Source organism: Pithys albifrons, chromosome 3 (assembly GCF_047495875.1).
Source record: "Pithys albifrons albifrons isolate INPA30051 chromosome 3, PitAlb_v1, whole genome shotgun sequence".
Taxonomy (NCBI): domain Eukaryota; kingdom Metazoa; phylum Chordata; class Aves; order Passeriformes; family Thamnophilidae; genus Pithys; species Pithys albifrons.
Window position 1 is genome coordinate 90,305,518 of NC_092460.1, and position 15,130 is coordinate 90,320,647.

The window sequence follows — 15,130 nt, forward strand, 5'->3', positions numbered from 1 at the left end:
TCAGCAACAGGAGTGTCTATGCTCATAGCCTAACACTTTGCAAAGCCAGACCATTAACCTAACCCCTCCCCCCCCCGACTTTCTATGCTGTGATTTCTATTGCAAGAAATAGCCACTAAGAAAATGGGGGTGTGTGTGGGGGTGTGTGTATTTTTCTTAACGCTGTGATTTGGCAGCAAGTTGTGGATTGTCTATATCAGTCTTTTGTGATGGACTCTCCTTCCAGGCTGCAAAAAGAATATTCACAAGTAACACTCTACCAATCACAGCAAAATGTGAAACATGTAAAGGCAGCAAGAAGGGATGCAGGATGGATCCCTGCAAATAAAATGAAAGAGAATTGTGGGCCTGAGTTTCTTTGATATGCTGTTGTCAAATTGTCCCACATGATTGTCTTTAGCAGCAACAGTACAATGGAAAACATCCTTTCATTTTTAGAATAAATTACAGACAAACCAGGACATGCAGTTTAAAGGGTTTTATATCTGAGTATTTGTTGCATATTCAGTTTTTAAATAATCATGTTGGAGTTGCTCCCTGCTGGCTGTCCTTTGTGAGTGACAGAAATTAAATTCCAGAATCTTTTTCTTCAAACAAAGTTTATATATAATATTCCAACCAGTGGAGCTTAGCTACTTGTATTTTTATGACAATTCCCACCTCGATAAAAGGGATGGCTCACTGTTACCCTGAACTTCTCCAACCATTTCAGCAGATCAGCAAAAATCTTTTTACTTCCTTTTCTAAAATGTTTCTTTATTGACATTTTATTTCACTAAAATGTTCTAATGTATCATTAGGGAACCTTTCCCTTTCAATATTAGAGGAGACTGAGAATTTATACTATTTTGTTGATCATTGGCAGAATATAGAAAACATTCAGACTCCCAGATAAATGGTAGAACAAAACTTCAAAAATAATATTATTAGTACATATTGAATGTTTCTAAAGCCACTTTATTATTATTAATAAATTCACAAACCACTTGCATTAAGAAGAGAAGTTTGTGTGAGTCTGTTTATTTTTTCCTTGACAATGCTTTTCCAAAACCTGAATTTTAAAGATTAAAATAATTTCTCCTAAGGACAAATGAAGAATTTAGGAAATCCCAATATAAGTTGTTATTTATGTTTTTGAAACAGCTCACTAGAAGCAGATATTCATGGTTCCAGATTGTCACAGGTAACTTTTTTCCCTTAGTGACAGTTTTACTTTCTGATAAATAAATACATTTTATTACTTAAATAAACACATTTCAGTCTACTGCAAAACACACATCACATATTGACTCTAATCTGAAAGTTAAAAAACAACTCTCTATTCTTGGGAAAGCACGTCTCATGCATCTTAGGATACTTTTAGTCAAACATTCTAGAAGCAAGCCATTGGAGTTTGATTTATTACATATTGAACTGCTTTTCAGGAGTTGGGTAGACGCTCCAGAGACAGCCACTAATCTGTTAGTGTACACACACATCTTCTCCCACAAACTTTTATGCAATTAGGCCAGGCTATAAATTTAAATACAAGTGCTCATTATCTTAGCTACACAAATCTTTAGTTAATTTTCATACACTATTACGGAATATGGGTCAGCCTCATTATTTCCTGTCTACTGAGGATAACTCCCCTTCCTGTTCATAAAAGCTGAATGCCATAACCTAGGAATTAAAACACTTGCCTTGTACCCTAGCTTTTTTTATTATTACTACTTATGCAACTTCCTCTAGAAAACAAGACTTTTTGTTCGTGCCTACAAGTTCAAAGCCCAAGGTGAAACTTCACACTAAAAATTACATGTGATTACACTGGAACCTGGCAGAGACACATACCCAACATGAAGAGTTCAACTCATTAAAAAAACATCAGGCCGGCAGGTGCTAGGCAGTTCTGGTATGCCTGAGTCACACAGCAGATGGGGTGAATACTAAGGGCAGATCTCAGCTGGTGTATACTGTCCAAGCCCTGCTGGCTTCCACACAGCTGTCACAGCTCACAGGGGCAGAGATAGGCCCTTGAATACTGAACACAAAGAAGCAGATAGTCATCTGTGTATGTGACTTAGAAGCAATGGTAAGGGGGACAGTACTGTAACACGAGGCACAAAATTCCACCTTAATGTCTTAATATTTCATGAGGCAAACTACTAACTGAAATTGTGCATTTTTTTTAATTGTTTGGATGAAAAATGTAAAGACTTTAAGATATAAATGCACTAAAACCAGTATGAAACCTCCTCTATTACAAAGTTTTATTAATAACCAGTAGAAAGCTGGTGCTTTCTAAACACAGATGAGTAAGAATGCTCTATGCTCTGGTACATTTCAGTGGGGCCTATGGTTGTGTGCAGGCATTTACAAAGTGAGCCTTTTAACTCCTTTACAAAAATGAGACCTAAATTTAATAGTTAAATTTCTGCAGTTTTAGGTCCAAATGCGTATTTCAGAGGATGTTCCTCCATTCCATAGAGGTCTCTCAGCTACAACAATCCCATCTATCCTCTTAGAGGACTATTGATTTTAAGTTTGTGTAAACCTGGAAGGAGCATGCATGTTTCATCTTCCCAAAGTCTAAATATCTGGGATGCTAAGTATCTCTTATCTGTATGACACCAGATCAAGCATTTTTAATACATGGATGCTCTGTAGGGTCAATCACCTACAGGTTTTACTCAAGTTCTGAGCAGATCTGGAAGCAGCATCACTAGGGCTTTGTAATGCTTAGTCAGGACTAGAATAGGGTGAGCAAGCAATGTGACATGAATGCCACACGGTCCAAACAGGACTTTTAATCCAGTCACAGAATCACAGAATCACAGACTATTCTGAGTTGCAAGGGACCCTTACAATGGCTCCCACAAAGTCCTGTATATCTTGAGACACGACTGTGTAATATAATCCACACATATTCAAAAATAAAGCAGCTGATGCACAAACCCTGTACTGCCCCTACAGTAAATTTGCCCAAGAGGACCCAGCCCCAAGCTGGACGGGTTTCCCATGTGATTATGATGGGGCTGTGCTGAGACAGTGAGAGAGAAGCTGTGGGGCAATGGGAGGCGAGGGCCAGAACATGTTTCGAGAACATGTGACACTCAGCACATCTAAAGCAGTTCACAGAGGAGAAATCCATGGCCAGCCCAGACTGTGTTGTGCTAATTGGAGTTGGAGGGTGTCTGACAGCCAGAGCCTCCTGCAACTTATGGGACTTGTAGCTGAAATATGATTCAACTGTAAAATTTCATCACTGAGTATGATCTTGCACCATACCAGTGCAAATGACAAACTGGAAAACGAGTAAAAGTTTTGGAATATGTCAACTTTCTTTTCAACAGGGTAAATTGGCATTGCTCCTGGTCACAGTAAGCCAGAGTGCTCTGCTCAGTATTACTTAAAAGTAGATACTGCTCATAACAGCATAATGAGCCTGTGGCTGCTGTCAGATTGGACTGAGCTGCAGCAATTTTTATTTCCTACAAATTCTTAATATTACAAGGATGAACACAAACCCAGACCACTGTGAGCATGGTGTTATGTAGGATTGAGCCCACTGTTTGTACTAACTGAACCTCTTTACACTGACTTACTGTGCTTCTTAATTAACATGACCTTGTAGGTCATCATTGTCATTTAAGGGAAATGCTTAATGAGCACTCTACTTAGTCGTTCAAAAATAATTAGAGCCACTTAAAAGCACAAGAGTCCTCAGAGAAGTACCTGCCCTGCCGTGCCCCACAGGCCTGAGACACTAATGCCTTTCCTGCAGGAGCAGGCATTTTTTTTCCCCTCTGACAAGAGAAAGGAAGACAGTTTGAAGCCTCAGATATTATCTATGGGGGCTTATTCCTCCCACTCAAATGCTGTTAAGCAACCATCCCCTAATTAGAGACTGAGAGGTCCAAAGCCACTCTGCTTACTCCTCTGACCTTTCCAGTTACTCTTTTACACTCAGTTTAGGTCACTTTGTTGGCAAAGAGCAGAATCATGATGTCACGAAATCCAATCAAGAAAACCTTGGCATCCACAGGGAGTCAGTCTTATTTTCCTCACCAAACCTCAGAGAAACCCCACAAGCCACCCAGGTGTGGGGTCGGTGGGGGGCTGGCCTGACACCCCTTCTGACAGCCTACAGAGCCTGGACCTTCCATGGCAATGCTGCTCCTCCTGCTCAGCTTGTTTTTCCCTGCCTGAATCACAGGCTGCCTCAGCAATCCTCAGGTTACGTATTTTTAGTTCCACAGAACTTCCAGCTGCTGCACCCAACTGCTGCCCTTCCTGGGAACTGTTGGTGGCCCTGATCACAAAAGGTCCAAACAATTATTAAAAACGATGTTGCTATGCCTTTCCAACTCATTTAGCCCTCTATATGAGGAATCCCAAGGCATTAGGGTGGACTACTTTAAGTGATTTCTTTGTTGGGAGCTCTTTGAGTCAGGGAGTAAGTCCCAGGCGTATCCAGCCATGTGCAACATGCTGCAGACACAGCAGGGCCAGGTGTGGGGTGTGCCTGTGGGGAAAGGCTGGCAGTGTGGTTTTACTCTGTGCAATTTCAGTAGCAGTGAGGTAAACCTCACCCTTCATTCATAAGCTCTGCTGGTTTTACCCATGCCATGCCATTTCACATAGAATTTCATGTCTTGTTTCCACACTTAATCTGAGTAAGGGCCTGTGCACACAAGCAGGAACATCCTGTCCCCTTGTCACAGCTGAGAACAGTGAGAGGAGTCAGGAGAACACAGCTCTGACTGGGGTGGCAAGGGTGTAACAAATCATTGCTTTACATCTTCCCTTTTTCCTGCCCAAGCAGTTTATTCTGTCACCAAATATATTGTGTTCTCTAAGTCCCCCATCTAACTGACCCCATGGTTGTTCAGATCTCTGATCCCAGCTCTGTTTCTCCTGCTACTCCTAAAATTCTTGCAGAAGAGGACAGTGAATGTGACAAGTCACAGTCTCAGCTTCCTCTGAGAACAGGGGTCTTACATGAAACTGCACCTTCCAAATGAGTAAAGGAGAAGAAAAGAGTATACTCATCAGTCAGAGATGAATTTCCCTATTCTGACAGACCAACTCGGTGGCAAGACATTTAAATTTTGCAGCTTGCAACAGGGAAGCCTATTGGCATCCATCCCCTTTATGCACCTGCGTTGATAACCACCATCATCTCAGCTACAAGATTCTAATCATGTGTTTTGATCCCACTCAGTTCCAACATTCTTCTATGGCCAAGAGATCAAAATGTTACTTTCCATATATAATGAATTCATTCTTCACATCCCCATGAATCAGAGATGATGCCATGCTAATGGCCCCTGTTGGAACCGTAAGATTGAAATTAGACAGTCTGTGGGAGGAAAGGTTGCAGGATCAAGTGTATTACTCTCAAATTATTTCTAAATGGCTCCGCCAGGTCAATTGCAAGCTATTACAGTACTTGTCTCCTGTGTTCATTTAGATCGAGTGCAAAGCCTCATTTAAATTATAGATTCAAACATCATGTTAGTTAGAGACTCTACATAGAATTAATGACATAAGTATATGAGTTATTTTAAATTCATGTATAAAAAGAAAAAAAGAATCATCTAAGAATTAAGCTACATTTAGCAAACAGATATTCCTCTTCTGGATGTTATATTACTGTTTACTTTTACCAGTTGAAAACCAGACAGTACACAAAATTCAACACTTCAATTTGAATCTTTAATGGAAGCATATTGCAGCCAATCTGACAAAGTGAAACAAACCCAACAATTACTTCCTGACAGTCTTTTAAATGATAAACATGAGACTGTAAAGGAACTGTCTTGTACAGCATAAACAACAGCTCTGACCAATTAAAAATGTATATTACTGAGACACAGACTTTGATGTGAAATAGCTTTAGCAGGTTTCTATCAAAGTCTGTCTCAACAGAGATCTGATCAGAGGCAGGGATCTGATGAAGCTAGACAGAGAAGTATCATGTGCATCCAGTGCCAAGATAGATATTATGAACATCAAGAAAAACAAATATTAATGAGATGTCCATAACGAAATTTCAGCATTTTGCAGCCTTATATAGGTTAAACTTCAATCCTGTACATGTCAAATCACATTTCTCACATCATCCTCTTTCTCACTTGCACTCTTTTGATGATATCCCTAACTTTCAAGCATGGTGATTTTCCCCAAATGTCCTTCCAGCTAGTCAGTAAGGAAGACATCAGATCAGAGACAGTACATATTTTAAGGTAAGCAGCCGACTCTGCTCTGTGGCTCAGCATTTCCCATCTACTAATGTATTTATCTTAAAAGATATTATGAACTGAAAGAATAATAGAAACCCAACATGGTGAATAAACTAATTCTGATCTTGCCTTCAGCTTGACCTTGACTTCAGTGCCAGTCAGCCAAACTCTCTGGCCCCTCCACGCCCTCCAGCCTTGCTCCACTGAGTACACTGCTCTCACTGGCAGGATCACTTTCCTCTGCATTCCTGGCAAACAGTCAGACATGATTCTGCTTCCCTTCCTCACTCAGACACACTCTCAGAGGTGACACGAGCCTCCTGCAGGGTACTGGGTTTCTAGATGGCAGATAATTATTGATGTTTCACTGAGATCTGGGTGGGGAAGGTTACTAATGTAGTAGAGGAGCGATGTGAGGCTATCTGAAGGGCAAAGAGATGAGATGAAATTTTACTGCTATAAAGGATCAGAGGCTTTGGGAGAAGTTTTTCTTTTCAGGGCTAACCAGAACCATAGATTCACTAGACAAGGAAAATCACTTCCTTGGTTTTGTTACAAACTAAGGTAAATCTACAATTTTTAAAGCATTATTGTAACTTTCCCTAAAATCTGACAGCTCCATGGGAAGGACTATGGACCATAGCAAGTCAGTAAAGGTTTTCAAATCTGAAATACAAAATTTGTGACAGAGAAATAGCCTCCAGTTATATTGGACTTACTGATACAGGTATGGAAGAATCTAATCAATGAGTTTGGAAACCATGGGATTAGAGGTTACCCAGGGATTGGGATAGGGGGATAGCATGCGATAGAGTTGTCCAAGGGATCTGATTCTCACAAACCTTTTTGCAACCCTTTTCTGCACATGTATAGCACCACAAACAAATTGACCAAGTAAGTTTCTCTGTCCTTTTGGAAGTTTCATACTGGTGATGTTGTTTCAGGCTATCTAACCTCAATGGATAAAGTGTTGCATAACTTGCTTCCTTTCTCCACTTCAGAATCTGGTGTTTTATATTAGTGCTTTCTGATGTGGCTTTGTTAAAGCTGTAAATATGGAAATGGAGGCACACTTTCTCATGCTATATTTATGAAATCTCAGCTGAGACTTTCTCAAAGGATCAAATTGAATTCAGCGGCTGGGGAGACCTGACCCTGCTAGAGATGGGAGGCAGCAGGGAAACTTGGGAGATGGGGGAAATCCCAGATGCACCCAATTAAAATTCATCCACCTCTCTGTAGGAAAAGCTGACATCAAGTTTTCTCTGAAGAGAATTATGCTCTACTGGGATCCTGCATCCTCAATTCTAGTGCCTCCAGGCTGAAGAAATAAATGTTGCCTGCCAATATAACCGAGATTTGCTAAGCACTCTGCAAATGTTACTAATTTTGCCTTGTCAAAATCAGTACTCCAGAAGAACATGAAAGTTGTCCAGCTCACATCAGTCAGAGTATCAATGAGTAATGACAGCCTGGAGGAGTAAACCTGAAGAGTATGGACCGAGCACTGCCTGGTGATTTTTTCTTTTCTTCTCTTAGACTTTTGAAACTGACATTGACTCCAAAAGGAATTTAAAAGCCCCAAACAAAATTCATTTTACTTTGTAATTACATATTAAGTTTTTGTTTTACCCACTTGCAAAGTACATTCTCACCTAATTTGCTTTCTTATATTACCATTTTTTCCTATGTAAGACCGAACATGGAAGCAATTGGCATATGAAGACAAAATACTAGTAAAGGTACCTCAGTTCTGTGACAAACTGAAAAATATTGTGCATCCCAGTGGCACAAGAAAGAGATGGGACACACAGTACTATTTTAGTTAGTGGTTTGCATCTCTGACAGGTTGACTAGAAATAAGAATTTAATGCTATCTTTCAACACAATTGCAGCTGTGGAAGTCCTGGTAAATGCTAAAAAGCCCCCTACTTTCTTTTGACCATAATTCATCTGTCAATGATCTCAAAGTCTATCATCCTCCTTTCAAAATACCTTGCAATATTTACTTGTTGTTCTTCCCAATGAGAATTTTTCCTTGTTTTTAAAATGAGTGACACTTGTTCCCGCTTAACAGGAAATGCTGATAGAAACTTAATTTTCTAAGAACTTTGGCATGTTAATATACACACATGAGGATGTAAATATTTGGGTTTTAGTGTCATTTAACATTTAAATCTCAACTTCAGTAATCAGATTAACCTAGCAGAAATTTGAAGGAAGACTATGGGGAGAGAAGTGGGCAGATGACATCACAAAGCACAGTTACTGACGGTTTAAGATGGTAAATACATCCTACTAGAAAATAATCTTGAGTTACTTAAAGATTTTGTAAATCTTTAACCATTCAGCATAAAATTTATGTGCTGGGTGTCTGCTATACTAAATGAGACAAGGAGTGTGTGGGGTTGCAGCAGCACCCAGCTGCCTGGGTGCCTGTGGGCTCAGGACCATGCTGGGAGATCCCACCCACTCCCAGGACAGCTCTCAGCTCCTTGGAAATAAGCGCTCCCTCAATGAGAAAATGAAACTTTTTTTCCTACACTTGGAATTATTGAAAAGCTGTTCTTGGTATTTTTTGGAAGACTTCTCATTTTCTTTAAAGTCACAGTAAATAATGGAAAAAATAAATTTCTACATTGTGGGATAACACAGCACTGCAAAAAGAACCCAAACATTGGACAATTACAAGGCACTAAAAAGGTGCAGAATGGTGAAAGAGGAATGGAAGATATCTTCCTTTCTAAGTCCTGGGAACATGTCATAAGAGTTTTATCACCCTCAAGAGGCATACAGAACCACAGAATGATACAATTAATTTGGAAAAGACCTCTTAAATAATCAAGTCCAATCATTAGTCCAGCTTTGCCAAGTTCACCACTGAGCCATGTCCCTAAGCATCTCATCTACATGTCTTTTAAATATCTTCAGTGATACCTCTCAAAATTAGTATGTTCAAAAAAGATTACAAAAAAGAAAGAAAAAAGAAGAAAGCAATGTGAGAAGGGTCTAAAGCCACAAGGAATAGTTTAAGGAAAAATTGTCTTTCTTGTAAATGCATAAATTTTACATTACACTCCAACACCTATAGACTGTTTTTCTCCTTTTTTAATTTGGTTTTACAAAACGTATTTCTTATTGTTCATATAAATAGAATTGTACAAACGGAACATGCATGCAGTGAGGAAGATGCAGTTCATACCACACTGATGCTAAAATTGTCTCAGCTGTTTCAAAAAAACAAAAAAAAAGCTCTTTTTCAGGAGTATGGTTCTACAGAGTGCCTGAGAACTTGTGCTGCTGACCTTCTGCACCTACAATTCTGTCCTCTGGAAGATGGAAATGGATTTTCTTTTTTTAAATATATGAAGTACTAGAGTGCTGTTTGTTCTCTAGCTTGTAAGATTTACTAGAGCAAAAGAAATGAGAGCTTCAGTTAAATGTGAAGGCAGGCCTCCCTCATGAGATTACAAAATCAATCAGCTCTTGTTTACTGTACATCGACAGAGTCTCCTGCTGTGGCTGAGTTGCAGAGACTGTTAAAACAATGAACAACATTACCATAAACCTTATCTAGTTGGCTGTGTGAATTTGGTTGTCCCCTGACACACAAGTAGCTTTCTCATTGCCATATAGTTGACCCATCAATATTTCAGTCTGGGGTGAGAAAGGCACGTAGGAGAGGATGGTAAGAAGTCCAGAAAGGCAAAAGTGGATCCTTACAGCAGTGCACTGCTTTCCCCAAGTGTTTCAAATTCACGTTTTGGAGTCTGGAGAAATAAGGACCCAACACAGGCAAGGAACTAGTGATGTCCCTCAGTCAGTTATTCCACTCTCTTTGCAGCCACTCTTGAATAAACCCCCATTTTCAATGACCAACTGGAGCACTGCAGATGTTGTAAGAGATGGAGCTCTTTCACACGTATCACTTCAGCTCGTGTGCTGGAATGGATGGGATCTGAGTATGCCAGTGAGCCTTTATCTGTGCCATAAATGCTACAGGACTCTTAAAGGTGACTCCCACGTCTCTTTGATAATCTCAGCAGAAATCATCACTGGGTCAGGAGTGCCTGAAAAAATATGTGCCCTCTAACAAATCATCAGGACCAACTTCTGCACTGAGACTAGAAATCCCCCACTGGCCTTCTTTATATGGCAAGACCCAGAGACTCCAGACCACCATGTTACCGATTTCTAAGGTTGTAGAGCTGAATATCTCTACACTATCTTTAATCAAGACGCATGAATTTCTTAATATAATTATTTTTCTTAATCTCATTTTTAACCCATATTTAGCCAAAAGTTCCACAGAGCATTTTTATGGGTTTAATTTTCACTGTTTGGAAGAGAAAATCAATAATATTTCCTCAAAGGTGAGAGGCAGATGCTGCTTCTATAATATCCATAGATATCCACCCATATTTAAGATTTTCACTGTATCTAGTCACTGGATTACCTAATAATTCAGGAACTTTGGCATATATGACTCAATGCAAATTATAATTTTTATTTTCACTCTTAACTGTGGTTTTAGTTTACTAACTGACAAGTTCAGACAACATATTGCCATTATCCTTTGTGGAGTGCATTAATGAAGACTGTAGGACAAGTTTAACAAAGCAGAATGGTAAGTTGCTTAAAATGTAAGGTGCTTGAATGTTTTTTCTCTTTTAACAACATGGCATACCACCTAGCATTAACAATCAAAGTGAGAAACCAGATAGGATTTGTTTTCCATTTCCAGTGATTGATTTCCAAGGAAGACTCTACCTCCAGTGTTTTTAACAAATACACATTTTTTAAAATACACCTAATTCTTCTCCAAGAAGTCTACTGTTGTGCTTTAAAATCTATTAATTCAGGCCTATCCAAAGCAAAAGTTCAGATGGAAAACTTTCTGGTTTTAATGTCTGCCTAAACCAGAGCTGTTTATAATGCCAAAAGAATGCTGTTTTGTTGTGATGTGTAACTACCATAGAAGCGTTGGTTATGAAACACTCCATATGCGCAGGCAGGGAGAGCTAGGGCCACAAAGCACAACTTGAAAAAATGTAGTTCAGGGCTACAGGATCTAATATTGTGTGTACAATGCTTAGAGCAGAATGCACAATGTGATTTAAACACCTGGCATTATCAATATCTTCTTACTCAATGTTCACTTATCATTCCAAGATGGTCTGCCCCAGAGAGAAAACCCAAACAGCAGGAAGTACTGTCTGTTTGCTTTCTCTGTGCAGCTCAGAACAGCACAACTATAACAGCAGCTGAAAAACTGAATTTCCATCCAGAATTAAATGCTCACAAAAAAAAAATATTATGCCACTTCTAATTAAACATAAAAATTTTAGAACCACTAATTTTCCATCCCACAGCAAAAGGTAAATTATTAGACATTTTATATAAAATCAGCATTTTAAACAGTACAATCTGGAACAAAAAATAAGCTGATCTGTTTGCATTTATAAACTAAAAATAACTATTTTTCAACTTTTACAACATCCTGAAAAAAACTCAGAAAATCTTTTTTCTGCTTTTTTATCCAAAAGAAAACTTTTCCTGCACAAATAGGTTTCTCTTTGGTTTGGTATACATAAGCATGTTCTGTATCTATTAATGTATCATTTTTTGAGTATTTTTTTCTTTTACTATAATAGAAGTCTTTGTATTGCTGAATTGGTAGAGAAAAAAAAAACAAGCAAAAAATTCCAATGGATTAAAAATTCCCTATCAAGTTAGTTGTTGAAGTCTTTCTAGTTTGTTGCCATTGGATAGGTAATTTTTTTCTACATAAAACCAGTTCTGTAGAAGAAAAAATATGAATACTTTGTCAAGCTGCTAAAAAATCCTGAGCATTTATAGTTTAGCCATCAGTGCTGTTCTTAGTCCTTCAATAGTCTGAATCAATACATTCTTGAAGTGTTCTACAGAAAAATGATAAAGGTAAGGTGATTTCTTCTACCTTGCAGGCTCTGCAGATTTCAAATTTCAAAATCTAAAATGAGCACTAGAAGAATCACAGTGGAAAGTCTACTTTAATGTTTTTGAACAGGAGTAAATTCTTTAATGTTTTTGCTATAAGTTTTTTTCTAGAAAGTGTTAACAAAGAAGACAAGAGGGCTTTTTCACTAATAAACTATCCTTTATACAGTTCCTGTCCATCATCTTCCCTGGCGCTACTGGATCCTGGCCTTTCCCCTAGGGCTTCAGCGACTTGATTAGATTTGGGGTTCTGAGGCTGCAGAGGAAAAGGACATCTATCACCTCCAGACAGACTATGGAACATGTATTTTAATGTTAACAAAGCTGAAGGTGGAAATGCTCTCCATAGTTCAACAGCAGCTATACAGAGGAGTGGATTAATTCTTTAGATAGGAGAAGCAGAAAGAGTGCTAAACAAGGGAAAACTACTTTTAAGAATAATGCTACTTTCCTTATTTGAAAAGCACAGACAAGACAAGCATTTAGAAACACTTTTTGTAATTATTCTCTATTTTCTTTTATTAAAGACTGCATTGTTTCACCTAAGCAAAAAAATATACAGGAAATTGTGAAGGGATACCTTATACTCACCAAGGCTTCCTTGCTGAAGATGAAATCTAGAAGAGTATAAGAAGTTATGATTCTAAATATCAGAAATATTTAAAGAAGCCTAGAGATTACTTAAAAGTTCTACAAAAGTCAACTGAAAAGAATATGAATACACTAGGTATATTTTTTTCCTAAATCTAGTAGCAGAAAACTGTATTTGCCACGTGCAATCATTATGGTGATTGTCTTGATCATTATTAGTTATAATTTTGATATGAATTAGTGGCTACATATCAGGGGTGAATGTTATACAAATCATATTCTCCTAATGCCTGTGTTCCTTTCTGAAATAAGATCATTTCAATGAAGTTCATATGTCCTGGAGTGTCAGAAGCTAATGGAAAAAACTTAGAGCCCTTCTAAGTGTTGAGTGACTACGTAGCATAAAGCAGGCCAAGAGGTAATGTAGAATAAGTTGGTCTCAGGTTCCACTACTGTCCTCTGCTCATCTGGATTCACTTCCTTCCTTTGGCCAGGCTCTTCTATGTGTGTTCAGTCACCTTTCCATCACTTTTTCCTCCATCCCATTTTCTTCCATCCCATTTTCCTTAACAGGAGGGTGAAATTATATGGCCTATGGCCATACCACCCTGAGAACGCCCGATCTTGTCTGATCTCGGAAGCTAAGCAGGATCGGGCCCGGCTAGTACTTGGATGGGAGACTGCCTGGGAATACCAGGTGCTGTAGGGTTTTTCTTTTAATACGGCCCTGGATTGAACAAGGACTGTTTAAGTGCGGGAATAAATAGATGTAAACTTATAGAATATAAGTTTGATGTCATTTGGTATGAAATAAGGGGTGGAAGTTGTAGTGGTTTTAGCTAGGCCTCAAATTAGCAGGCTCAGAGAATCTACATGGATTGGAAGACAGCTCTCACCTGACTAAGTAACCAAAGAAATATTTCATACCAGATGACACAAACCTAAGATATGAGTGCAGCAGTGGGAGGTGTTTGGTCAGTTCCACCATGGCCGAAGTAGAAGAACATGCTACAGCTCTTCTACTGTGCTAGGCCCCTGCTCCTGCTACTTGCATTTTGTTTAAATTCAGGGAAGTAGAAACATGTCGTTGTTACTCTTTCTGTTTCTTGCTTAGTGTCTTTTGGAGTGCTCATAGATCCAGGGTGATAGAATTGTTTTCATTGGGGAGTGAGGAAGTTTCTTTTGTCATTCCTAGCTTGTGTAAGTGTATGCTATATTGTAGTTTTACTTTTCTCTTTTCTCTATAAATATATGTAGCCAGTTTAAGCAAAAACCTAGTTTGGAGGTTTTTTTCCTCTCTCCCTCTTCCCTTTTCACTCTGTCTTGGACAATTGGCATTTTGCCAGCTCAACCCAAGACAAGTGTAAGAGGAACTATATCTTAATTTAGGTATATTAATTACCAATCATTTAAGATGTATTACCATCATGATTTCTCTACCTTTACGGAGGTAAGAACAGGGAGAGAAATGCACCATATTACGGGTCTTGAGATTTTCTCTGCAGTCCACATATAGAAAGCAGGCAGGATCCATTCATATTCCCAGAAAATCTATGGATGCTATTTCCCATGGAAATGCATCCAGTCAATCCGGGACAAATTCAGGTTCACAGAAGAGAGCAGGGAGATGGGCTCAAGCACATCCCGTCAGGTGAGGGCGAAGAGGGAAGTTCAGAGCTGCTCCCTCTCTTGAAGGCAGTGGCTGCCATGTATTGAATGACATGAATATCAGGTGGTTTAGACCATTTGGGGCATACTGAAACCTTCCAAGAGGAGAACTAATAGACATATTTCTTGTGCTGTATTACATTTGGTGGCAGTAAATCTATTATACGAATTCCACCTTTTCCCATTAGGAGGAATAGAAAAAGTCTACCATTTAAAGAGAAACGGGTTCTACATGTCGCTGTAGTGAAGCTCATTTTTGTGGCTCATTGAGAATAAAAATAACTATAAGGAATATAAGGAATAATCTGCATTTGTGGTAAGCAAAAATCTACTCCTGAATGCACTACAGCTGAAATACAAAGGACTTCTGATATGATTTCAGCAGGAGCACAGCAGCATTTTCTCTGGACTACTGCCAGCCCCTAGAAAATATTTGGTGTTTGAAAAAACCCAACAAGGTGAAGGGTGACAGTTTCAGCAGCACAGATACTGAATCAGAAGTAACTGGAACAGTCCCCATCTGTGTCAGTGAAAGGAATAATCACATTTCAACAGAAACTTCCTTGCTAGGTTTTGTTCAAAGAATAAAAGCTGTCAGCATTATGGCATACCAGTAACAAAAAGAAAAAACTGACAGAAAAAGCACAAATTTGGCAGAAATGGTA

General features: G+C 38.8%; 1 protein-coding gene and 1 non-coding gene across 11 annotated transcripts in view; one reads left to right on the forward strand and one right to left on the reverse strand.

The window, feature by feature from the left end:
- MAGI2 (membrane associated guanylate kinase, WW and PDZ domain containing 2) overlaps positions 1-15,130 on the reverse strand; it is a 729,608-nt gene that overhangs the window by 180,653 nt on the left and 533,825 nt on the right. The window lies entirely within an intron of this gene.
- Positions 13,388-13,506, forward strand: LOC139670751 (5S ribosomal RNA). Its single transcript, XR_011697536.1, has one exon. It is a non-coding gene; the product is annotated as a 5S ribosomal RNA (ribosomal RNA).